At 44.8% G+C, this 26,058-nt stretch overlaps 1 protein-coding gene across 1 annotated transcript in view; it reads left to right on the top strand.

Annotated features, from left to right (window-relative positions):
• The window catches only part of RAB30 (RAB30, member RAS oncogene family), a 54,662-nt gene that overhangs the window by 12,527 nt on the left and 16,077 nt on the right, over window positions 1-26,058 (top strand). The window lies entirely within an intron of this gene.

The following is a 26,058-nucleotide window of genomic DNA, read 5'->3' as shown; positions in this document are numbered from 1 at the left end:
TGAATTTATGTGGGGCTTTTCCTTTGGAAGATCTCTGAAGAATTCTATAAACTGTAATGCAAATGATAGTGTAAATATTGCCTTATCAGCCACCATGTATCAGTGAGGTGTTGTGTGAGGGATGTTGCAGTGTAGCTGACAGCAAGAGCATAGCAAAAAAGAGAAGCAATACTACAAGGGGTGGAGATAACACAGGCAGGGAGATAGGAAGACCAAATGACACTACCTGAATTGTGATTTTTAGCTCTGTGATCAGCGATTTCCAGAGATCAGGTGACTCTCATGTGAAATATTTGCCTACAGGAAAGCTGAGGAGGGACTTTTTATCAGGGCGTGCAGGGATAAGATGCGGGGGAATGGTTTAAATCTGAAAGAGGGGAGACGTAGATGAGATATTAGGAAGAAATTCTTTACTGTGAGGGTAATGAAGCACTGGCACTGGTTGCCCAGAGGGGTTGTGGATACCTCATTCCTGGAGGTGTTTAAACCCAGGTCGGATGAGGCTTTGAGGAGCCTGATCCCAGTGGGAGGTGTCCTTGCCTTTGGCAGGGTGGTTGGAACTGAATGATTTTTAAGGTCCCTTCCAACCCAAACCATTCTACGATTTGTGGATATTTGTTGCAGTCCCACAGTACTGCAATATTGGCTCAATTCCAGTTGAGCACAAAGAGCCCTATTAGTTCCCAGGCTTTTTTCTTGCTGAATGTTTGCATTTCTGGATGTCTTCATTCAAATACTGCGATCCAACAATGTGATTTTAGTGGTTTATCAGGCTGATGTGACTGTGTAATTTCGTCATCTTAAGAGGCAAAAGGCACAGTCACTTGGAGTTTGCTCTGTGCATCCAAAAGACTTGAAAGCATAACCCTGATAACTTACTGTTAAACTGAAATCTCCTTTACCCTAAATCCATTCAGAAAGTGCAAATACCTTTGCAAAGGTGTTTACTGAGGATTTATTGTGTTCAGTTTGGTTTATTCACACTGAATGAAGGAGTCTTGGCTTCTCCCCTGAATTGTAGCACCTAATTTGGGTTGTTTAAAGTTGAATTAGGTTCCAGGTACCATCTCTGGAGGAAGACTGCAGGTTCAGAAGTGCTCCAAGATGCTGGTGTCACAGTTTGATAGGGAGGCCAGAACTTGTATAAGACTAAGCCGGACATCTTAGCTCCTCAAAGGGAGGTAAGATAAAACAGCGCCACTGTCTGAGGTGTTATCTGCTGGATCACTGTAACACCTTGCTGCTTTCGTAGAATAGACAACTCAAGTTGTCAAATCATTTATTAACGAGAATTTAATCAGCTTTTGTGTCCCACACAGGAACACATTTTGGAGAAGTTTTGAGCACCTTGAACTCTGCTGGCTGAGTGTTGAAGCTTCAAGGGCTCAGAACCACTAAAAACTAAGACAGAGGTCTAGAATCTGAGAAACACAAATTAGTTGCTGCAATTAATAGCTATGATAGGAACATCTGGAGAAGAAAAGCATGGTTGCTCTGTATGCTCTCGGTGGTCAGGTGTTTGTGTCCTGAGCAACCCGCCAGCTGCAGCCAAATGAAAATGGCAAGAACAGGGGTCAGGCCAACTTACCCTAAGTGTGGATGCTGATTTGGGGCTCACTCCAGCTGCCTGTTGGTCACAGAAATTATATTTTCTTCATAATTTTGCCAAAACAGTCTTTTCTTCAATAACTTTTGAGCGTATTGGACAGGCTAGATGATTGCAAAAGCTCATTTTCCTTAGAAAATACAGTTAAAAATGTGTATAACACTTTAAGGAGAGGGGGAGCTTATTGAATTCAGATGCTTGTTTGGTGATGTTTATCCAGATCTTGCCTGGTATGAAGAAGAGGTTGCATTGTGTCATCTTTAGGCTTAGTCTGGGCAAACCAGTATTTCTATTTGGAACAGCCTGTGTTAATGGAGACCTCAGCAGTCAGTAGAGCACAGATTGAGGCTTGCCTTTCTGCCTGGCTATATACTTAGAATAAACACAAACCACCAAATATAATTATAGCTTGGTGGATGAATTTATATTTTGGGTATATTGTGTTGCTGGGACTATTTTAAAGTCTCCGTGTCCAGGATTCTTTATTTCTAGATGGTTGAAAACCTGTGAATTCTATTTTTTGCTTGGCCCCACCCTCCATTAAAAAAAATATAAAAAATAATACATATATATTGATAAGTCAATGACTGCATTAATTCTTAATCCAGTACATTTTTCAGTTTTAGAATCCCATTCATCCATATTGCTGTAATCGATTCCCCCTGGAAATACTGTGGTAATTAGAGGAGACACTGTTTTGCATACATTAGTGACACATGTGCAGCTAACCTGTATTATTTTGATCCTTTCATTACCTTCACATATGACTTCAATAACATACCATCTTGAGTAGAAGCACAGGAAGGAGGAGTGTGAACTCTTCTCCCAAGTAACAAGTGATACAATGAGAGGAAATGGCCTCAGGTTGCACTAGGGGAGGTTTAGACTGGATAGTATAAAAAAATTCTTTACTGAAAGAGTGGTGAAGCACTGGAAGAGGCTTCCCAGGGAAGCAGAGTTTCCTTCCCAGGATGTATTAAAAAAACTTGTAGATGTGCCACTTCGTGACATGGTTTAGTAGGCACAGCAGTGCTGGGCTGACAGTTGGACATGATCTTAGAGATAATTTCCAACCTTAATGATTCTAAGATTCTGTGATTCTCTTAATTTGCTTGTAAATGGCACTTTGTCAGGGAAGATGTTACGGGAATTCAAGCAGTGCTACACAGAGGAAAAAAACCCCATATCCAGTATGCAAAAAAAGTTGGCTAGTGTTTCAGATGTTGCTAATAATTCTTCTGAGACAGCAATGCATCTTCAAATGGACAAGGCAATTGGTATGATTTAGGAAGAGAATTGTGATGGAGAACACCTTCCTGCAATCAGCACCTATCGCCTCCTAGGAAGGAAGGCTATTGTAATTTGTGTGCCTTCCTTAAAGGGAGAATGTATTAATTGAGTCTTAGTATTGTGATGCATTGAAAAGAGCTGTACAGTGAAACCAGCTGGATTTCTTATGCATGAGGTGTGTGCATGTGCTGCTCGCAGGAGCTGAAGTACTGGTCTACGGGTTATTTAATGGAGCTCGTTTGGCATTTGAGGGTTTTGCCCAAGGCTCTCACATTTTCCTTGCCAACTTCTGGCTTTAAATGGAGCATCGGTCATTTTATCCTAACCCTGAAATGGGTCCCAGTGTGCCATGGTGTGTAATTGGTGATGTTTGTCCTGTTGCAAAGGACAAGCTTATGATAGCTATTTTGGCTGTTCCAGGGAAAGGCAGGAATCTCTCTGTCACAGCTTCTACTTTTGCATGGAAAGGGCTCTCTCTGAGCAGTCACAGCATTATGGAGTGGTTTAGGTTTGAAGGGACCTTAAAAGTCCATCCACTTCCAAGCCCCCTGCCATGGGCAGGGACACCTTCCACTGGATCAGGTTGCTCAAAGCCCCATTCCACCTTGGACACCTCCAGGGATGGGGCATCCACAGCTTCTCTGGGAAACCTGTGCCAGTGCCTCAACACCCTAACAGTAAAGAATTTCTTCCTAATATCTCATCTGAATCTCCCCTCTTTCAGCTTAAAACCATTCCCCTTCATCCTGTCCTTACTCCTTGATAAAGAGCTCCTCCCCAGCTTTCCTGTAGTCTCCCTTTCAGTACTTGAAGGCTGCTATAAGATCTCCCCGTAGACTTCTTTTCTCCCAGCTGAACAATCCAAATTCTCTCAGCCTGTCCTCATATGGGAGGTGCTCCAGTCCTCTGATCATCTCCATGGCCTCCTCTGGATTTGCTCCAACAGATCCATGTGCTTCCTGCACTGAGGACTCCACAAACTGAACACAGGGCTCCAGGTGAATTTTCACAAGAATTCCCTCTAGATGTTGAAAGCACATTTTGTGACTCTTCAAATCCTGCCTCTATAATTTCTTGCTCTCCTGCTGTTTGCAAGAAACCTGAGCTGTGTGCTTTGAACTCGCAATCCACTTCTCAACCAGGAGGGACTGCAGTTCTCAGTGGATCAGACGTGGAGGAAAAGGAGTGGTATTTGAGTTACAAGCTGGCATTCCTGCTTAGGGACAGTTGGATAAGACTCAGAAGGGGAGACTTGCTGCTTTAAATTAAGGTTGGTCCAGCAAGCAGGACCCCTTCTGCTCCCTCTTGCTCCTGTGTGTTGCTGCAGCATCCTGTAGCCTCTGTTATGTCCTGGGCAACTGTGCAAACACAAACCACAGTTTTTACCTGGCAGAGATCAGCACTTTCTGGTGGATGACAACAGGTCATGGTCACAAACATGCAGGGAAGGGCCAGGTAGCAGCACTATTTTGCTGTCCAAAACCATGCTTGGACCTTATTTTGTTTGTTTTCAGGCAGTCACAGGAAGAGCACACTGTCCTCACTGACTGTTTAAGTGTGATAAATATACAAAGAAACACAAACGTGGCACTCTGTGTGATCCTCGTTATCTGTAGCTCTTGGCTTGTGCTGAGGGACTCTCTCTCAGTTACCTAGTTTTCATGGAAGGAGGAAGAGAGCTTAGTAGTTGCCAAGAAAAGAAACTCAGACCAATTTGCGTGAGCACTTGGGGCTGCCAGCTGTAACCCTGGGCAGTATGTGAGGCTACTGCAGAGCAGCAGAAACAGAGCTGTGAAGCAAGCAGTGGATTAGTGAGCCCACAGTGAAAACTTGGATTTCTTCACTGGAGGTGAAGTTCTTCACTCCAAAGGCTACAAAGACTTTTCTTTTCTTTTCTTTTTTTTTTTCTTTTTTTTTTTTTTTTTTTAAGTGGAGCACTTGGCTTTGACACAAGCCAACCTGCATTTCTATGCCAAAGAAATAATCCAACCTGTTCCCTTGTACTACACCACAAATGGGATACTTGACACTTAATGCCTAATTTTCCTTGATAGTCTCGTGTTCTTTTGTGCTTTTGACAGTGAACTGAAAGCACGTTTGTGACTTACAAATGTGTGTTTTATTATGGACGAATGTGTTAGCTGGGGCTGTGGTTGACTGTTGTTCAGGCTGGAACTGAGAATGCACTCAAACACAATTTGTGCTCAGTGTTTGAATCCAGATTTCCAGATCTGATGCACACTCTCACCAGAATACAAATTTTCCTTGCGGTTTTAAAAATGGAGTTTTTTCTGACTTTTTGCACTGAAACTTTTGAGTTTGTCTCTGCAGGTAACTGGCAGGTGTCCTGTCAGGGTTTGGGATAGGTTTTTTTGCCAGTTTTTTCTTCTCATCATCCTCTCTGGGCAGCATTTATCCTGTTCTTCTTTTGCAGTGCCAGGCACAGATGCACATCTTTGATGGTTGGACTGGATGATCTTAGAGGTCTTTTCCATCCTTAATGATTCTGTGATTCTATGATCTTTATCCCAGATTCATCCCATATCCTTCTGCATTTCCCATTTTCCCTGCCTTTTCACACTATAACTTTTATTCCTTCCTTTTATAACCCTAAACCAAAATTGCCTTACATCTTCTTTCCACTACTTTTTCCCTTTAAACCTAGATTTTTACAGCTGTAACATGTTTGCTTTCACCATCATTTGTAGCAATTCAGAGTACTGCCAGCTAAGCAAATATGCCAGTACAAATGAAGCCAGTTTTGCAAGCCTTGTTACCCTGCCTGGATTCTTTACAACCACAGCAGCTTCTCCTTTGGTTTCTATCATACATGTATTCAGTTCAAGTTGGCTAAATGTAAGTTCTTCGCGGGGCTGTTGCAGAGACAGAGGTGCTTGTGCTGAAAGGGAGCAGCCGCACACATTATGATTAACACAGAATCACAGAATCATAAAATGGTTTGGGCTGGAAGGGATATTTACAGGTCAACCAGTGAAAATTTCACCCTCACAGTGAAAAAATTTCACTGAAGATTTCTCTTCCATTGGAGAGAAACTAAATAGGTTGGAGAACAGATTAGTTTGAAAAGGAGACTCAAAACTGGAATTCACTTGTTATTGCTGGCATTAGCTCACTGCAATGAAATTGTGCAAGTTGCTGCAAGCCCTCAGTTTTTGGAGAGAAACCCCATGACTTCGTAAATTTGCTTTCACAGTTAAGTTTTGGGATAATGCTTTTGCAAAAGAGATTTGCACAGAGCCTTGCAGAATGGGTGGGTTTGGTCTTGCAGTGTCACTTCAGAGTAGTGCATGTAAGGACTCACATGGGGAAGGATAATCCAAAATGTGTAGGACCTGCCCTGCAAGCTGTCATTGGCAGAGCCAAAAAGTCTTCTCATATTCTGACTTCTTCTTGTGGTCTTTAACTGTTCTTCCCCTGCTGGCAGTATAAATATGTACACACACACGAATACCATGTTTCTTCTTTTGTGGTACAGTCCTGGACGCACTGGAGGGAAGGAATGCCATCCAGAGGAACATGGGCAGACTTGAGAGATGGGACTGTGCAGACCTCATGAAGTTCAACAAGGTCAAGGGCAAGGTCCTGCACTGGAGCTGGGGCAATCCCAAGCACCAGTGCAGGCTGGGAGGGGAATGGATTGAGAGTAGCCATGAAGAGAAGGCCTTGGGAGTCCTAGTGGATGAGAAACTCAACGTGAGCCATCAATGTGCACTTGCAGCCCAGAAAGCCAGCTGTATCCTGGGCTGCATTCAAAGAAGTGTGACCAGCAGGGTGAAGGGAGGGGATTCTGCCCCTCTATGCTACTCTGGTGAAACCTCACATAGAGTCCCACATTCAGTTTTGGAGTCCTCAGCACAGGAATGGCATGGATTTTGGAGCAAGTCCAGAGAAGGCTGCAAAGATGATCGGAGGGCTTGAGTACCTCCTCTATGAGGACAGGTTGGGAGAGTTGGGGCTTGTCCAGTCTGGAGAAGAGAAGGCTATGGGAGACCTAGCAGCCTTCCAGTACTGAAAGGAGGCCTACAGGAAGGCTGGGGAGGGGCTCTTTGTCAGAGAGTCTAAGGACGGGACGAGGGGCAATGGTTTTAAGCTGAAAGAGGGAAGATTTAGATTAGATATTCGGAAGAAATTAGTTACTGTGAGAGTGATGAAGAACAGGATGTCCCATCTCTGGAGGTGTTCAAGGCCAGGTTGGATGAGGCTTTGAACATCCTGATCCAGTGGAAGGTGTCCCTTCCCATAACAGGGAGGTTGGAACTGGATGATCTTTAAGGTCGCTTCCAACCCAAACCATTCTTTGATTCTATATTCCATTGCTGATTTCAGTTATGTAGTGCAGAATTCGTCTAGAAAAGACTAGAAATAATTATAGAACTTCTCCACAAGCCCTTTCTTTGCTTTAGATAGGCTCCGTTAGACATGAAATCTGTTTATAAGTAATGACAATTGATGCACAGCAAGGCTGCACTTGCATTTGGTGGGATAAAGGGCAGACTGATACGTGAAGAGGGAATTCTGTATTTTACTAAATGAAAATGGCTTATGTTGAATTTTGAATTCCAATTTGTGCTTTTGGATAGACTACCCATTTTGTTAAAGAACAAACTGTGGCAATCTAAAAAAATTATATGAAACTGGAGAACTGCAAGGAATGAACACGTGAGATGTTCCATACCTGCATCGGCACAGTCTGTCTCATACCATCTCTTTTAATAAGGCATATCCTAAAGAAAGAATGTCAAAGACTATATGCATTTAAGAAGATGCTTGCATGGTCTTTTTTGTGACTGAAGCACTATTTCCTTCAGGATTGCGTGTCAAGATCTTGTACACTTGAGTGTGACCAGCTGTCATTAGCCTTAGGACAAAGTCTCCTAGTTGGGATGAGAAACACTTGCTCTGTCACATCCCTTCAACTTAAAAAGATTGAAACTGCATGGTGTCCAACAGTGTCAGCCCACTCTGGTGTTGTGCTTTAAAAAGAATTGTTCCCACTTGATTTTGGTTTTCTTTCTGGGGTTTGGGTTTTTTTTTTTCCCTTCTTGGCCTGTCTTCATTCCTCTTCGGCCTGTGCATTGTCCCTTGTCCATTCGTCCCTGCATCCACCCACGTGCACAGCAATCCAGAAATGTTCTAGATCTCAAAATGCTGCAGGACTGAGCGTGCAAGCCAGCAACCCTTGCAGGGAAGGGATTCTGTGGGGTTCTTTGGCTGGAGTCCTGCATGGAAAGATCCCGTTTTCTGTGCGTTTGGCTTATTGCCTGGGTGAAAGAGTAGAGTCTCCTCAGCTCCTGGGTTGTGACTGCCTTTCTAGGAACTTCAGCAGCCTTCACACTTCAGCTCTGCAGTGTGAGTAAGGGTTAACATGTAAGGCTTGTGCTACAATTCACAATGAGTTGAAAAGTTATTGTATAAATCTGTTTATCTCATATTTGATACACAGTGACCTCCTGTTGGAATGTACAGGCTGTAAATGAGAAGGTGGGTGTCTCACCCGCAGTCCTGCAGGCACAGCCTGGCCAGGGAGGAGGATGAGAAAGAATCTCCTTCCTTCTGTCTCGTATCCAAAAGATAAAGGATTCAAACTAGTTATCCTTGTTGGATCCTCTTGCCTTGAGCTAATTTGTGTGGGTGTCCCTGATTTTGATTAAGGACATGGAACTGTTAGAGCAAGTCCAGAAGAAGCCACAAGGACGATTTGAGGGCTGGAGCACCTGCCATATGAGGAGAGGCTGAGAGATTCAGTCTTGTTCAGCCTGGAGAAGAGAAGGCTCCAAGGAGACCTTCCAGTACGGAAAGGAGGCCTACCAGAGGGGCTTTTGATCAGGGAATGCAGGGATAGGATGAGGGGGAATAGTTTTAAGCTGAAAGAGGGGAGAATTAGATTAGATATTAGAAAGAAATTTTTTACTGTGAGGGTGGTGAGGCATCGACACAGGTTGCTCAGTGAAGTCGTGGATTCCCCATCCCTGGAGGTGTTCAAGGCCAGGTTGGACGGGACTTTGAGCAACCTGATCCAGTGGAAGCTGTCCCTCCATGACAGGAAGGTTGGAACTTGATCTTTAAGGTCTGTTCCAACCCAAACCATTCTATGATTTTGCAATTCTATTATCTTTGCTGCATTTTGTGGATGAAGTTTTGGGAAGAGCATGGTTGGGTTTGTGGTTGTGAGGGAGGCTCTGCAGTGCTAACATATACTAATGCCTGTGACTTTGGTCGGATATGGCCCTTGGTGTACGTACAAGCCAGTGTTGGAACACAATGGTGTGTTTTCATACACAGCTACATTTTGAGGAATGTAAGGGAAGGAGCTTGTGGCTTTCATTAGAGAAGGGGCTGCTTTCCAGCCAGCTGCATGTGTGTGGTTGTGCAACTTCTGGTCCCTCCCGCGCAATCGTGGCAGATGGTGGTGGCAGAAAAAAACTAACCCATGGAGAAGCACTGCTTACAACATTGTATAATAAATATTGTTCCTTAGGGTCCTGTTGTTCCTTCTAGACAAAAGGGTTTGTGTTAGAGCCCAGGAGTGCAGAGAAAGATTTGCAGGAGGAGAGGGGCTGTAGACAAACGCAACCAAATATGACCTGCTAGTGAAATCAGTGATGTAAATCGGCTGCATGGATATCCTCAGCTTCCCAGGCTTCCAGTATGCAGCCAAAACCAAAAAGGCATCATGACTGGAAGGAGCAGGCTCTCTGGGGACCCGGCAGATTAAAACTCACACAAATGCTCATGGCTTTGGCTTGCAACATGTGAAGAAGCTCCTGCTAGCAGGCACGTGGCAGGAAATGTTGTGGTGATGCCGAGTCTGGGAGCAGGAGAGGGGAATTGTATTACTGCCAGGTTCCCTTGGCAGTGCTATGCTGGCAGCCTCCCCAGGGAGCCAGTGACAGAGCTCTCATGGAGCTGAGACACCCCCAGCTAGTTCAGGATCCCTTTGGTAGGCACAGAGTCACCGTGTACAAAAGCACATGATTCTCATTACCCATGCCTGAATGTCTGCTGGGGCTGAATTGCCCAGATCCCCAAGAGTTGCCCAGTAAGAAACAGCAAATATTTTCCCTGGGAAGGAGTAGCTGCTTATATATTTATATTTTTTACATATATATTTATATATATACACATAGTGTGCAGTGGGTTCAGAGCAGTTATTAGGAAAACATTCCTTTCCAGTCATAAAAAGGCATTTTTGTTGTCTTCTTTCCTCTAAAATACAAATTGGAGAGTCAGGGATTTTTATTTGCCATGACAACCAGAAAAACCACAGAGCCATATGATTTCTCTATACTTACTATGACTAAATCTTTTTTTTTTTGAGGGCCATGTTGCTAACGGAGTTGGGAAACGTCAGGTGTTATTTGTTTTTCTCATGTAGATTAGACAGGAGTTAATTTGCATGTTTGCTTGGGAGCTGTCGAGAGCTGGGGAATATTGATATTCCCATGATTCTTGGTGCCTTAGCTCAGAATTACCGTATTGTACTGAAGTCTTTTTTTTTTGCTCTTTGAGGCAGTGTGATTACTGCAGGGTCCTGGCTCCCACAGGACAAAAACCATTGTGGGGGCCCGTGAGTGCTGCAGAACAGTGAGGTCTTGAGTCTTGGGGATGTTTGTTTACACATAATACAAACAGCTTAGAGACTTTAAGAGCAAATAAATCTAGTCTTATGCTGGGGCAAGGTTTTGCAAAGGCAGAATATGGGATGGATTCAAATCTTGATCATCCATGTGAGGACTCCTGCTAGCTTCAGGTCTGAGCACTTCATGCTAACTCAAAACCTGGGGGTGGTGTTACTGTCAACAAAACTTGAGTTCCAGCATTTATCCTCTGTTTTAAAGATTGCTGTCTTCTGCTCAGGAATTTCCCCAGGGTGCCAAATATAGATTCAACACATATACAAAAGCAAAACCCAGCCCCAAGAGCTGCTCTGTTGCTGAGGAATGAAAATAAATGGTTACAAACATGGTGCTGATGTGCCAAGTTGTGTCCCCATGACCATGAGGCAGTGAAGGTCCCTAGCTGGGTAGTGACAGCACTGCCAAGGCTGTGCACGTCATGTTGGCATTGGTGCCTGCGGAGGACTGGCTGCTGTTTGCTTGAAGTAAACAAAAGGAAATAACTTTCTGCTTCCTAATATTAGTCCCAAAGAGGTTAAATCTTCAGTAGGCTGCTGCCAGGAAATCAGCAGTAGGAAAGGACAATCTCTGAATTTTGATGTGATATTATACATAAAATCATATAATGGTTTGGGTTGGGAGGGACCTCAAAGCCATCCAGTTCCAACTCCTTTATCTGAAAATCTCTGCAATAGTTTATTGACCTGTGTAGCTGAGCTGGGAGTAAGGATGTGCAGAGGTGAAGGCATGATTTATCCAGTCTAGAGAGCTGCTGTGCCCACCGTGGTCCTCACCTGGAGCCCTGTGTTCAGTTCTGGAGTCCTCAGCACAGGAAGGACGTGGATCTTTAAGAGTGAGTCCAGATGATTTGAGGGCTGGAGCACCTCCCATACAAGGACAGGCAGAGAGTTAGTGTTATTCAGCCTGGGGAGGAGAAGGCTGCGGGGAGACCTTATAGCAGCCTTCCAGCATTGAAAGGGGGCTACAGGGAGGATAGGGAGGGACTCTTATCAGGGAGTGCAGGAATAGGACAATTGAGAATGGTTTTAAGCGTAAAGAGAGGAGATGTAGATGAGATATTAGGAAGAAATGTTTTCCTGTGAGGGTGTTGAGGCACTGGCACAGGTTCCCCAGAGAAGTCATGGATGCCCCATCCACAGAGGTGTTCAAGGCCGAGTTACATGAGGTTTTGAGGACACTGATCTAGTGGAAGGTCTCCCTGCACGTGGCAGGGAGTTGAAGCTGGATGATCTTTTAAGGTCCCTTCCAACCCAAACCATTCTCTGATTTTGTGAATGTTTGTATATGTGTGTGTTTGTGCACATGTGGTTCTTGGTTTTGTGGGTTCCTGTCTGCTCTAGTCCTCAAGGTACCACTTGCTGCATCAAGTCTAAATAATAAATCTCAAAGACCCTGACCCACAATGAATTGCTTTTACTGTTTTTTTCAGATTTCAGGCTTTTAGGCTAGCTGTTTGAGTAATGTCCCTGCACTGGTAGAAGACCTAGAGCAGAAAGCTTCCACTAACAGCTGCTCATTTTGATGGTTGGGATTTTTTTTTAGTGTCAAATTTAACCCATGGAGTCTCTGGCCTAAAGGTGAAATGAGGTTTTAACAGCAGATAGTTGCCCTAGATGAGTAACTGTACTTTTGCTGTGGTTTAGGACAAATGAAAAGTACTGTAACCACTTGAAACTGTAAGGGGAACTGAAAACAGGCCATGTGTTAGCGCATGAGCTAAAAATTAACCAGTATGTGAATTTTGTTCCTTACCCTGTGAAGAGAAACATGGTATCCTTACAGAAATCTTACTCAGGAGCTGTTATGGCAAGCAATGACTGTTATAATGATACTAGTTATAGGAAACAGGGCAGATTCATGCTATTCCTCAGCACAGGAAGGACATGGATCTTTTAGAGTCCAGAGGAGGCCACAAAGATGATCAGAGGGCTAGAGCACCTCCCATATGAGGACAGGCTGAGAGCTGGTGGTGTTCAGCCTGGAGAAGAGAAGAGTGTAGGGAGACCTTATAGCAGCCTTCCAGTAGTTAAAGGGAGCCTACAGGGAAGATAGGGTGGGACTGTTTATCATGGAGAGCAGGGATAGGACCAGAGGAATCAGTTTTAAGCAGAAAGAGGGAAGATTTGGATGAGATATTAGGAAAAAATCTTTTCCTATGAAGGTGGGAAAAGCACTGGCACAGGTTGCCCAGAGAAGTTGTGGATGCCCCATCCCTGGAGGTGTTCAGTGCCAGGCTAGATGAGGTTTTCAGCAACCTGATCCAGTGGAAGGTGTCCCTGCTTATGGCAGGGGGGTTGGAACTGGATGGGATTTGTGATCCTTTCCAACCCAAGCCATTCTGTGATTCTATGAAAGATACTTTTGTACAAAGTTAAATTTTGGGTCTAGGGCTGTAAAATCTAATTCTGCTTTCCCACCTCCAGATCTTTTCCCATCTGTTCTGGGTCCCTCCTGCAGCTGGCAGGGTGTTGGGTGCAGGCAGGGCTGGGAACCTTCTCTTTGAAGCTTGAAGCTACACCCAAGCCTATTATTTCCACTTTCTTCCTCCTCTGAAGAATCTGTTTTCATGAAACATCTGCTTCTCTGGCAGGCACTTGTAGTTAAAGCTGTCCTGAAGTGTTTCTTTGCAGAAATGCAAAGAATATTCCCCATCAGCTCAGCTGCTTGCCAGACAGGCTGGCAGCTCCCAGTCTGGGGCGTTTCCATCAAATGACAGCATTTTTACAGGGGGAAACTTTTTAGATGAGACAACTCTTGCTGGTGGTGCAGTTTTGTTAGGAGGTAGAACAATTTATGCTTGGGTATGTGAGCATGTGTGATGTTACATGTGAAATGTGCTTTCCATCAGGAAATAAGAGGAGGTAATGAATTGGGGAGCACTGGGGCAATAATCAGCCTAGACCCATCACCCCAAACTTGATCTTAGTGGCAGAAAGGGCCCTCTGGTTTGATATTTCAAACTTGTCTTTGGAGGAATGGATACTTGAGAGATGAGCTTCTCCAGGGTCTTCTCAGCTGCTCCAGCACCTTCTCCATCTTCCTCCCCATAAGGATTTAAATTGCACTGCCTCTGCCATCTTAACAGGAGCCTGTAGCACTTTACTCTGTTACTCCTCTGTCACTTCATTTATAAAAAATGTATTGCTTCCGGAGGAGAAATGTTCCTTTGAAATGCATAACGCAGGCAGAAATTTTGCTCTTGCAAATTGCCACCTGTCCTATCATGGTGGCACAGCTGTGTGACGTACAGCTCCCATGGGGCTGGCTGGTGTTGTACGTGGGGCTGTCATAAGGGAGTCTTCAGGTGAAACACCGGGTCACTTTATTTCCTCATCTAAAACAACAAAACCCAACTTCTCTCTTAACAGTCCTACTCTACAGTAGCAGGCTGAGCCTAGATTAGAGAATTAGAGGGCATAGAAATATAGAATGGTTTGGGTTGGAAGGGATCTTAAAGCTTATCCAGTTCAAACCCCCATGCCATGGGCATGGACATCTTTCACTGGACCAGGTTTTGCCTAGGGGTGCCAGCCTCCCTGTTGAATCACTATGAAGATGCTGTCTCACAAAATCCAGCTGGAAAATACTGATTGAGGATGTGTTATCTGTACTGTACAAATAATTGCCCTAATAGATTTATGTTTCTTCCAGGAGAAAGCTCCTTCAACCAGCTGTCTTGAGAAGGCTTCTTCACTGTGCTTCAGTCTGTGATATAAAATGTATGAGAGATGCTAGTTAGGGGTTGAGCTCCTCTCAATGAAATGCCATCAGTTGCCTGGAGAAGTCATGGATGCTCCATCCATGGAGATGCTCAAGGCCAGGTTGGATGAGGCTTTGAGTAACCTGATCCAATGGAAGGTGTCCCTGCCCATGGCAGGGGTTTGGAACTGGATGATCTTTAGAGGTCCGTTCTAGCTCAAACCATTCTATGATTTAAATGCTTTGGAGGAACGTGGGTTTTTTTTGTTTCCTTCTCCCTCCCAGCCCCCCCGCCCCCTTTTTTTCTTCATTTTTTACAGCTTCTACAGTGCAGGTGCAGCTGTTGTGTTTTGGCTTTTGCAGTTTGGCCTTCGATTCTTGCTATTCTAAGAGAACCAGCACAAATGCACGTAGGTGTAATAGGAGAATGAACATCTGGTGTTTCCGGATGCAAATTGCGTCTGGTATAGAGGAAAGGCAGGTACTGTGCCTGCTCCTCAGAAGATGTAGCTGGCTGAATATTAATAAGATCAACTCAATGGATGACAAAATACGTTGTCAAGAACAGTATGCAAAATAGTTTTGGGGCTTTTTTTCTGTGTTTTGATGAGGCTGTTGAGACACTGCCACAAGTTTCCCAGGAAAGTCATGGAAGCACCATCCCTGGACACGTTCAAGGTGAGATTGGATGAGGCTTTGAGCAACCTGATCAAGGGGAAGGTGTCCTTGCCCATGGCAGGGGGTTATGCTAGATGACCTTTAAAGCTCCCTTCTGACCCAAACCACGATACGTTTCTGTGATTTTTATTGTGCTTATTGCTTCTTCCCTTTACTACTGCTATAGCTAATTTATTATTATATTTCAGGAAAGTTACCTTTAGGTCTGATAGATCTTTCCCAAGCCACAGAATAAATAGCCCAGATTATTTTTTTTTTTTTTGTGGATCTTGTTGTCCATTCTGAACCAAGCTTTCACCTTAATATAGCAGTTAGGTTTTACCTTTTTGATTACTACAGCAGGACAACATTGGTATGGCCTCAACAGTGGTATGGTATGATGGAGTATGGCATGACCCAGGGCCATCATGCATCATGCTACATGGACCGTGCAGCCCAAGCTGGAAGGTACCAAGTGCAGCCCTGCAGACTTGATCTCAGCCTTTTGAAAGCCATGTTAGATGGGGCTTAATTACTTGTTACTACATTTGATGGAGAAGTGATGTAAATCCCAAGTTAACTTGGGCAGAAATAACTGCTTTTTTTTTTTTTCAGTTAAAGAAGCATTCTTATAAAACAAAACCTTATTAGCAAAAAATTTTAGTTTGTTCATACCACAGTTTCTGGCACAATCAAAACAAGGTGGTCAGCAGCAGTAAGACATGTCATTGTAGTTAAAGGTGCTGAGGGGCATGGTTTAGTGATTGATAGGAATGGTTGGACTCTATGATCCAGTGAGTCCTTTCCAACCTAGTGATTCTATTATTCTATGATTCTATGTACATATTCGTATTTCACAATACATTTATAGTAGTCAGAATCATAGTATGATTTGGGTTGGAAGGGACCTTAAAGATCCACCAGTTCCAACCCCTTTGCCACAGGCAGGAACACCTTCCACTGCATCAGGTTGCTCAAAGCCTTATCCAACCTGGCCTTGAACACCTCCAGGGATGAGGAGTCCATGATTTCTCTGGGAACCTGTGTCAGTGCCTCACCACCCTCACAGGAAAACCTTTGTTCCTAATATCTGGTACAAATCTCTCCTCTTTCAGCTTAAAACTGTCCTGCTCATCCTCTCCCTACATTTGCTGATAAAAAGCCCTATCTCCAGTTTTTCTGTAGCCCCCCCTTTAAGGAATGGAAGGGAATGACTTATGTCATTGCTTAATGACATACTTACACTTATTCTCCCCCAGTGTTTGCAACCTCATTTGAGTCATGGTGTTCTTGTCAATATTTTGTTGAAATTCTTCAGCTGTGATAGCTGTTCATGTATCTTGATGAAAATGTTGGTGTTAAGCTGTCTCATTTTGCAAGTGTTTTATCTGAGCCCTGTCACCCAGTGTCAAAACAGCTCCATGTACGACTGTGATGCCACTCAATCCCCCCACCATGCCAGCCCAGCAAACTAGTGTGTCGTAAGACTTCTTTGCCTTTTACCTCATTAATGTGCACAAGCCTTTCTTCTGCACTGAGAACAAACCTTTTCCCCAGCTTTGTCTCCCTGCTTGTAGGGCTCCTGTCCCCATAAACTTTTCCCAGGTCATGTGCGAGACCTGGGGTTCAGCCTGATCCTGCACCTGGTTTCTAAAGACAGAAGTTCTCATCTAGGGTCCTAATGGGTTTCCCTGTTTCAGTGGGTCAGGTCTTGGTGCAGAAGCTTTATTTCCCGTTATAGAGAGCTGGACTTAGGAAGCTTTCCTGGCTTTTCCATGCAAGACACATTCAAGTTAATGCTTGGCTGTAGTTTTAAAAAATAATTTTTTTTCCGCTTTGGGAAGAAGCTGGTTTTGAGTGGAAAAACCAGCATTTTTGGCTGGATTTCTGGCAATGCAGTTTTCCACACTTGGAAGTCAGCCTGTCTGCTGTGCTGGCTGAGTCTTTTAACTGCTTCTATACAAAAATGTGTTACTGCACAGCGTACAGCTTGGCAGTTGTGTGATTCGCTATAATGTGGCCAAAACCACAGACTTTTGTTTTTGAGCCTACAGTGTTTGGTCTCCATATCAAGGCATGTCTTGAAAGGTGTTTATAAAAGCCTGTATTAAGATTGTACAGACTTTTTTGCTGTCGGAACCCAGATTCTGCCAGAAAATTGAGTGCGGGGCTGTTCTCATGCTTGGAAACAGTTTTCTAAAGACGGTGTATATCCTGGGAGTGCTGCTGGTGGTGTGTGGTTTGGTCACCAGCCAACTGTTGTGGCATTATGCACATGCCTATCAGTATTATTTTTTCAGTCCTAAAAACGTTCATGTTCTGTTTGCTACTTTGCAAGTACTTTGTGTGTTAATCTCATTTTTCCTGAGTAACGCAGAAATATGAGTAGTTCATTTATCTGTGTGAGGAGAATCATCACTGATTAGTAGTTCAATCTTCAGATATTTTTGATGGTATATAACTTGCTGTCTGCATGTGATATTTTACACTTTTGTGGCCATTCCGAACACCAAAGTGTGTTACAAGTATCCCTGAGTCTCACCTCCTCGGACCACAGAAGCTGTGACTTGTCTGGTCTCTCCTGAAGAACCTTTGGTGGCACTGAGACTCTCAAGGATGTATCAAACCCAAACACCACCCATCCTTTCACCTTCCAACAAAAAAATGATTAATGATGTGTGTTTATGCTGCTCTTGACACTAGTACTAGCAAAGCCACCCAGAAGAATTCCACCCAGTGATGGGTGGCATCGATACGAGGACTTTGAAACTTTAGGGGATGCCAGGAGCACATGAAAATCTAAAGATTTCTCCTAGATTTGAGATCTGTAACCTCTTTTAAGCAAAGCTGGCGGACAAAGAGAGCAGTCTTTAGCCCATTATCTACGGAAGCGAGGAGAGCTGGTGTCCAGCCATGGGTCGTGGCAAGACTGGGCCCTTTTCTCTTGAGCATCACAGCCAAGGATCCTGCTCTGCCAAGCTCCTTCTGCCCAGTAAGGAAGAGTTCCTGCTCTGGGCACTTCCTTGGGATGATATTGGTACTGGATTTATCATAGAGTCATAGAAAGGTTTGGGTTGGAAGGGACCTTAAAGATCATACAGTTCCAACCCCCTGCCGTGGGCAGGGACACCTTGCGCTGAATCAGAGTGCCCAAAGTCTAGCCTTGAACACCTCCAGGGATGGGGCATCCAACAGATCCATCCCTTCCTGTGTTGAGAACTCCAGAACCAAACACAGGACTCCAGGTGAGCTTTCATGAGAGCAAAATAGAGGGGCAGGATCCCCTCCCTCGCCCTGCTGGTCACGCTTCTTTGAATGCAGCTGAGGATATGGTTGGCTTTGTGGGTTGTGAGCTTACATTGCCAGCTCATGTTGAGCTTCTCATCCACTATTATGTACTTGCTTTATGGTGAAGCACCTGTAATTGCTGATCAGTAGGTTTCTCTGTAGTGCTTGCACAAGCTCCTGGAAGCCAAATAATATATGAGCCATGACCTGATCAAAATAGCCTGGTAAGCAGCAAATTTTCCTTGGTGACAAAAGAGGTGAGGGAATAGGCTGAATGCTCTATGTGACCAAAACTTCTCAACTTTAGCATTTCTGTGTTTTATAGAAATATCTCTCTGAGATAAAACGTATCTGTGGTGCATAAGAACTTGCACATACTCAGCTTGTTTGGTTTCTATAGGAGAAATATCCTGAGCAAGTGTTTGGAGGAGCAGGAATCTCTCGAAATAGAATTTTTGGGTAGGGCTGAGGTTTTCACAATACACTGCTTTTTTCATCTGGAGAGTTTGCGTGCAATTTGCTTGTATTTTAAAATGTGTCTAGACTTTTGAATGACGGGTCTGTTGTGCACAGGAAAGCCCTATGCTTTACTGCACTGCCTGCATAGTTACTTAATGCCTCCTGGAAGTGTTGGATGGAGTTTCCATCTATGGAGGTGTTCAAAAAACATGTAAATGTGTCACTTTGGGACATGGTTTAGTAGGCATGGTGGTGTTGGGCTGACAACTGGACTTTACAATCTTAGAGGTCTTTTCTAGCCTTAACTTTTCTGTAATTCTATGATTTCTGTGTTTAGGAATGTCAGTGTGCAGCCAACTGGATAATACTTGCCTGGAACAGCAAGTATGATGGACAGAGATGGGGAACCCTAGGCTCTGCAACCCCCATGTGCCTGCAATAAATCTTTCTCCCTTGAATTTGGGAAAGACATCTCTGGAAATTTAATGTCTCATCTAGCTGAGAGGGTGGATCGCTAGTGGCTTTGCCACCACCAGTACAAAGCAGGGCCGTTGCATAGGCAATCCAGGGGTTTGTGGGGATGAAAGATCTCTTAATTTTTCCTGCGTGGTTGGAAGTGAAATTAAACCTTGTAAAGAGAAGGAGTGAGGAAGGTGTGCAGGGGAGCAGTAGGAAATCCAGGCTGCTGGGTTTCAGAAGGACATGAGCTAGGCTTGTGCTTGCTGAGTGTAGGAGCCTGCTTGGGTTGGCAGGTGCTCTGGAAATGGAAATATTTTCTCCTGAGTTATGTAATGCAGCAGCATGTCCAGACCTGAGTTCCCTGTGATTTTCTGGCCTGCAAGGAATAATTTTCTGCTTGAAATATTAGCTGTAGCTTTGAATTTCCTGGTTCATATGGCATGTGAGATCAATGTAATATCTGTGTACATAGCTGCTGCTGTTTGAACTTGCGTTGTTTAGGTAAATTTGTTTTGGTTTATAGCTGTTGGATGATGAACAGAAATCCTTGTTCATTAAGAATTGTATAAATACATAAACCCCACCCTGACCTGCTGGTTAGATCCAGCAGGTGGAAGAAGCTACAGATCCTTCTCTGTCTAACAAGCAATAGGTTGTAGATGAAGATGTGAGGTAGGATTGAGCTGAGGTGCAAATTATAAGTGTTCTTGACTTAATATAGTGCCTCAGTTTCACTTTTTGTCCTTAAATTTGGAGAAGCCTCTGCAGTGTGGATTGAACTCTAGGCTGTGCTGGATAGCCATGCTTGGGTCTGCATCACCTGGCAGACCCTGCTCTGACTTGGGGACTGTGGTCCGCTAACCATGGCTTCTACAGAGGAAATGCCCACAAAGCCTTCTGGTGCTTCATCAGGCTGTGGGAAAAGAAAACCCATGAGTAAGAATGGTAGAGAGAGTAGGTATTGCCATGATGTGCCATGCATTGCCTGCTCAGGTTTTTGCCTGGTGCTACAGAGATGTGACCTGCTACTCCGTGGACTCATGCATCTCTAGCGCAGAAGGGCACCGAGGCACCATGGAGGTTTTGAAACAACGCACTATTTCTGTTTTGTTCTTCCAAAATAAAGCTGTTGAAGCCTTCTTTCAGACATGAAAGTGTTTTGCCTTAGGACAAAGGCCGTTGTGTTTCTTGGCACATGTTATCTTGAGATCTTCAGGAGAGCAGAAGGCAGATGTTGGCACACCTTGTGGTTGACCTAGAAAGTCTTGCCCTTTTGAAGTATTCCACTCCAGTTTTGTCTCAGTGACCCAAAACAACTGGGGCAAAATCATCATCATCAAGCCTGTTCCTCTCATCATGCCTAGAGGCAGAAAGTCTTCCTTGAGCAAATCAGTTGAGAGAGAATCATAGAATAGTTTGGGTTGGAAGGAACCTTCATGATCATCCAGTTCCAGCCCCCCTGCCATGGGCAGGGACACCTTCTACTGGGTCATGGTGCTCAAAGCCTCATCCAGCCTGTCTGGCTTTGAGTACCTCCAGAGATGGGGTATCTATGACTTCTCCGGGCAACCTGTGCTAGTGCCTCGCCACCCTCACAGTAAAACATTTCTTCCTAGTATCTCATCTAACAGATCCATGTCATTCCTCTGCTGAGGACTCCAGAACTGAATGCAGGACTCCCAGTGGAGTCCCACAAGAGCAGAGTAGAGGGGCAGAATCCCCACCCTCAACCTGCTGGTCACACTTCTTTGGATGCAGCCCAGGGTATGATTGGCTTTCTGGGCTGCAAGCACACATTGCTGGCTCTTAGTGAGCTTCTCATCTACCTGCACCCTGAAATCCTTCTCTTTACAGCTGTTCTCAAACCATTAAGAAGTGCTAGAGTCTTTGTCACATTTGCTGTTTGTTTTGTGCAAAGACTGATGCTGGTGTAAAGGCTGATGAGGGCCAGGTGGAGTTGTGGTTTCATCCATCTGAAGGAGAATTTTATTACTTCAGTCATTCACGTCTGCCAGATTGTATTTGAACTTTGCCTTTTGTTTCTGCTACTTAGTTGGTACCTGAAGAGACTGAGCATGTCATGATCATAGTAGGGCAGAGATGAAGAGGAACCCTCTGTGCTTGTCCAAGCTAATGCATGAAAAAATGGTGCAAAAATTTATAAAATAAATGATTCAAGTGACAGTAAACAATGTTAAGTAAACCAAGGTGGATCAGGGAGAACTAAGAGGTGAATGGAGCAAGTGCAGGTTGAGGTGCTCCTGTAGGGGAATAAATGAAACATACCTGGGATATCTTACTCCATGAAGCATGTATTTACTGTGGATAATTGCAGCATTGTGCCCTGGTGGCTGACAGCATCCTGGCTTGGATCAGCTATAGCGTGGCCAGCAGGAGTAGAGAAGTGGTTATGCCCCTGTACTTGGTGCTGGTGGGGCTGCACCTCAAATCCTGTGTTCTGTGTTGGGCTGCTCACGCCAAGAAAGATATTGAGGGCCTGGAGCACATCTGGAAGAGGGCAATGGAGCTGGGGAAGGGTCTAGAGGAGCGGCTGAGGGAACTGAGCTTGTTTTGCCGGGAGGAGGCTGAGGAGAAACCTTATCACTGTCTACAACTACCTGAAAGGAGGTTGTAGCAAGTTGGTTGCTGGTCTCTTCTCCCAAGTAGCAAGTGACAGGGTAAGAGGAAACATCCTCAAGTTGCATCAGGCTAGGTTTAGATTGGATATTAGAAAAAATGTCTTTTTGGAAAGAGAGGTGAAGCACTGGAAGAGGCAATGGTGGAGTCACCATTCCTGGAGGTGTTCAAAAAATGTGTGGATGTGGTACTTTGTGACATGGTTTAGTAGGCACCGTGGTTTTGGGCTAATGGTTGGACTGAATGAGCTTAGAGGTCTTTTGAGAGGGCCAAGTTTTGGTGACCACACTGTGGGAGAGAGTTTCTATGGGAGAAGCTGGAAGGACTGGTGTTTGTTTTACAGCAGTGTTGGCTGCATGGGGAAGGCAGCCCACAGCTTCTTCACTTCCTTTTTGGGTGTCTCCATGAGAGCTGGAGCTTGCTTGTATGAGCTTGGTGAGGGGGAGGAGTGGTGAAAGCCCCTGGCCCTTCTGCTTTTGGGTGGATCTCGCAAATCTTTTGTTTGAACTGGAATTAGTAATTGAAAAATACTAAAAGCATTTAGTGCACTGTCGTGCCCCAGAAAAGAAAACCAGCTAAGCCTGAAATGTCCCCTGCAATCCTTTGGCTGCAGATGGACCACCTCTCCGGGTGGCCTCTGTGCTTCGATTGCCCCCTTCTGGCTCCTTGTTCCTGCCCGCAGTGATCATGTGTGGGTTGTGTGATGGAGTGGAGCTGAGCAGTGACCCAAATCAAGTAAAACCTTCAGGAGGCTGGTGGGAACAGCCCAGGGGAGTCATGACCTGCGAGGGCTGGATGGGGTGCGAGCTGTATAAACTGTAAAAACGGTTGGGAAACAAAATTTTCTGCCTGCTGGCACCCTCAGGCTGTGCTTCTGCTTCATCTCTTGACAGGGCATGTCTCTGTGCTGTAGCCAACCCCGATTGTGATTTATACAAATGTGTTGGGGGGTGGCTAAGGCACGAACAGGCATCCGTTCACTTGCCCTTGCTGCAGAGTCTTCACTCGGCCAAAGTGTGGGACAGGCAGCTGTGACCCTAATGCCTTCATCCACTGCAGGGATGCAAGGCAGAGCCCTGTGCTTGCAAAGTCAAGAACACAGTAAGCAGAAAAACGAACAAATCCCCAAACCAAGCAATGTTGCACTCTGCATTTTCTATTTCTTCGCTTTTTTTAAGTCATATAATTCAAAGTGTGATGTATTGCTGAGATGCGCATTCCCTGTCTGTGACAACCAGGGCAGAGGTTGAGACACATCTTCCCTGGGGAAAGGGAGGGTTGCATGAGGCTGAGTCAGCAGCAAAGGTCACTTGGCTGAAAGGCTCAGCTTGCAGAAGAAGATTTCATAACAGTAACTGATGCAATGTTCCTGTGTTCCGTGTTGATGGCGTGGTAGGTCAGTGTGAGAGCATGTTGAAGGGAGAAACACTGATTTTGGTGAACAGGGAAATGACAGCACAGTGATGGCCAACCTCACCTGCCTACTCGATTCGCACATGACTCCTCTCTATTCCTGACTCCTCTCTATTCTCTATTCTCTATTGCTTTCTGCCCTCCCTAGCCCTGACTTTTCATGTCATTTCAGTTCTGGCATTTAATCTCATTGTCGTGTTGTTTTATGGCCTTGGCCCATCTTCCAGTTCCCGACTGGGGTGATTATCACATGTGATTAGTCTTGGAGCCTAATGAAGGGGATCAGACATAACTCTAGGCTATGTCTGAGCCATCTAGCGTTTCTGAGCTTCAAGATCTGCAGAGGAAGTTTATTTTTAAGCTTCCTGAGAAGATAAATTTGAACATTGGGTTGTTTAGGGTACAAGTAATAGAACTGAAATCCCTCCGGGGGGAGCCGTGCCCTCTGGGATATGAAACATCCCAGGGATAATTATCCAGTGCTGAGGAAGTCTTGTTAGTCTTGAAATAGCTTTTAGTGGATGATCACATCTTCCTTCACGCTGGCTGGTGTGAAAGCTTGAAACCATACATTAACATTTAGCCTCAATTGTAAGAGCACTGTCAACGTGTTCTTAATACTGTTGTTATCCAGTCCCACTCTGGGAAAACTAGGCATGGAGATATGAAAGGATTACACAAAATAACAAACCCAGAAAATAAAAAAGGGCATTTTTTGAGGCTGCTCTTTAGGGTCCCGCTCTTTCAGTGTATTAAGAACTAAGGGGGAGCTGCTAGGTCTTGCCTGTCGGAGCAATGTCAGATTAGAGCATCCTTAGGGCAGCTCCAGCTGCTGCTGTTTGGTGACACTTTACAGGGGCAAAGCAGCAGCAAGGCAAGTGCCGTGTTATGTCACTGTGTCAGGTGAAGCGACACATCCATGTAGTGACTCAGCTGTGTCCCTGCTAACCATCTGCTGATGTGATGCAGATCATTAGTCACTAATTGTATGCTTACCTTTCTTTGGCTGCTGGAAAGGCCAAGGATCACATAGACGTGATGGTGCTGAATCAGTCTTCCATTTCTTTTGCCCTCTGGTCCACCAGGCTCTTGGTGGTGCTTGGAGAATTATTTCCGTGTGCCCTGCCAGGCTGACCTATGCTGTCTCAGTTTTATCTTGTACTCGCTGGCTGTTTGATTATAATCCCATCTCAGCTGTGTGGTACAACCACGGTCTGTAACTGGAGCTTCTGGTGTGCAGCCACAGCAGGGTGGCAGTGAACCCTCCCAAGTAAGGATCTTTGGAGTCAGCGGGAGAGGGCATTCTGCCTTTGAGCTGCGTTTGAAACTGCGAGGAGCTAGTTTCACCCATGCTGCATTTACTCCCTTTGTCAGCTCTGTAAAAACCCTCTAAGCAATCTGGGGCTTTGCTGAGGATAGATATTTCATCATACTTCTCTTGTCCAGAGAAGTTGCGAATGCCCCATTCCTGGAGATCTTAAGGCCAGGCTGGATGAGGCTTTGAGCAATCTGATCCAGTGGAAGGTGTCCTTGCCGAGGGCAGGAGGGTTGGATCTAGGTGATCTTTAAGGTCCTTTTCAACCTAAACCATTCTAGAATTCTGTACTTTTCTCGTTCCTCCTCCTTTCCCCCATCTCCTGCACTTCCTGTCCTTGGGTCTGTCTCTGCACCCACTATAGGTACACCTATAGGTACAGGTGGGCTAATTACTAGTTCTCAGCTATCGCCTTACTTGGTATCGCAACTGCTGTCTCCTTCCTCATGTCTCTTATGCCATTACTCCAAACCAGTCTGTATTCTCCTGGACACAGCTGGGTTTGGATGCTGCCCTTCTGCTCCCTTGTCTGTGTTTTTTCCTATCTGTCTAAAATATCTAACCGAATCTTTCCTGCTGCTCGTTGCTTTTCTCAAAGGTTACAGACTGCTCTTTGGTTGTGGTGTCAGTGGTGGGTGCACTGGAGATAGAGGTGTGCATACACATCCCTCATGCCTTGGTCAGCTGCAGCAAACTCTGCATTTATCTTTTCTGTCATTGTCATACTTTGAGTGGCCTAAGAAAGCCCTGTAGGTCTTTCCCTATTCCCTGCAACCTTGCCCATCTTCTGTGACATTGCTGAAACATCTGTCTTTGCATCCTGCTGAGGAAGTTGGACTTGGTGGAGATGATGCATGCTAGATCCTTTCCCCCAGGCTCCATGTTCACTCCTCGTTTGAGCTTTACACCCAGTAAGCTGTCCTCACAAAACTAAAGAAAATTATCGTAGTGATAGCAGTATTCCTGATATCATTGATTATTTCTTCTAAAATCCTTTTTTGATGCATTTCAGCCAAACTGTTGCCCCTCTCCCCACTAAGATTTTAGCAAATGAGCTCATTTAGTCTTTAAGGCAAATGCTACTACTTTTGTTTTAAAATTATTTTAATTTTCCCATCTGTTCTGCCCCTATGTGTACCCCAGCCCCATTCCGTAGGCACCCAGCGCCTGCCTGGAGGAGGTCACAGTGTTTTTCTGGGTATTCATAGAATCACAGAATAGTTTGGATTGGAAGGGACCTTAAAGATCATCCAGCTCCAACCCTTTGCCATGGGCAGGGATACATTCCACTGGATCGAGTTGCTCAAAGCCTCATTCAACCTGGCCTTGAACACCTCCAGGGATGGGGCATCCATGACTTCTCTGGCAGACCTATGCCAGTGCCTCACCACTCTCACAGGAAAGTATTTCTTCCTAATATATAATCTAAATCTCTTTCAGCTTAATACAATTTCCCTTCATCCTGTCCCTGCACTCCCTGATAAAGAGTCTCTCCCCAGCTTTCCTGTAGCCCCCTTTCAGTACTGGAAGTCTGCTATATGGTCCCCCTGGGACCTTCTCTTCTACAAGCTGAACAA

The sequence above is a fragment of the Phaenicophaeus curvirostris genome, chromosome 1 (assembly GCF_032191515.1).
Source record: "Phaenicophaeus curvirostris isolate KB17595 chromosome 1, BPBGC_Pcur_1.0, whole genome shotgun sequence".
NCBI lineage: Eukaryota > Metazoa > Chordata > Aves > Cuculiformes > Cuculidae > Phaenicophaeus > Phaenicophaeus curvirostris.
The sequence above is the reverse complement of the archived record's forward strand: the minus strand, read 5'-3'. Positions and strand labels throughout refer to the sequence as shown.